Here is a 762-nt window from a genome sequence, read left to right as displayed (position 1 = left end):
GTCGCTCGAAGTTTGTTATTTGATTTACAGACATTGGAAACTCAATGTTCCGTAAATTGAGCACTGTTGTATAGTGTGGATACATGGATGCACGATTTACTTCTCTATCGACTGGATACAGAGCCGCAACCACTGCTCACGCGAAACACGCATTGTCTCTAAATTTAACGTTGATTACCGCTTTTTTGATCTGTATCTCGCGCGGTAACTCAATGTGGTATCCCGCACGCATCGGATTGTACTTGTTCACATTGATTGTTAGGTTGAGTATTCGCGACAATGCCCATCCGCTATCACGTTCCTGAAATTCTTCTAAAGATGCTAAAGTGGGTTCGATAACATGTCGCACATACCACTCTTCGAGATCGGATGCTCGAAAGAGTTCAAAGTTTTTTGTGGTAATACTTTTATTCGCGCATTTATCACTCGTGACAAACTCACCGTTAAATGCGGTGTTCACTTTCACACTTGCGTGTCTCTCCCTAGCGTTTTGCACATGTTCAAGCATTATGTCCTTCGCACTCTGGAGAAATCGAAGAGGTTCGATAAAATTTACATTTATAACCGCACCAGTTAATACACGGCTATTGAAAGCTGTGTCTATTTCACGCCACAAGAGTCCAGCGTTTGAATGTCCTGCGCCTGTATGTACAAAACGCGTACGCAATGAATGTTTTAGTCCTTCGAGTCGCGCAATTCGAGCGATCAACGATTGTTGAACACCGACCGATAATCTCAGTCGTTTCGCTCGACTAAGTCCTT

General features: G+C 43.3%; 1 pseudogene; it reads right to left on the bottom strand.

Moving 5' to 3' along the window:
• The window catches only part of LOC106745901, a 990-nt pseudogene extending 467 nt beyond the window's left edge, over window positions 1-523 (bottom strand).
• Window positions 524-762: the final 239 nt, after the last annotated feature.

This window comes from Dinoponera quadriceps, unplaced genomic scaffold (assembly GCF_001313825.1).
Source record: "Dinoponera quadriceps isolate SergipeBrazil2010 unplaced genomic scaffold, ASM131382v1 scaffold1886, whole genome shotgun sequence".
Lineage (NCBI taxonomy): Eukaryota > Metazoa > Arthropoda > Insecta > Hymenoptera > Formicidae > Dinoponera > Dinoponera quadriceps.
Note: the sequence above shows the minus strand (reverse complement) of the source record. Positions and strands in the feature narration are given on the sequence as shown.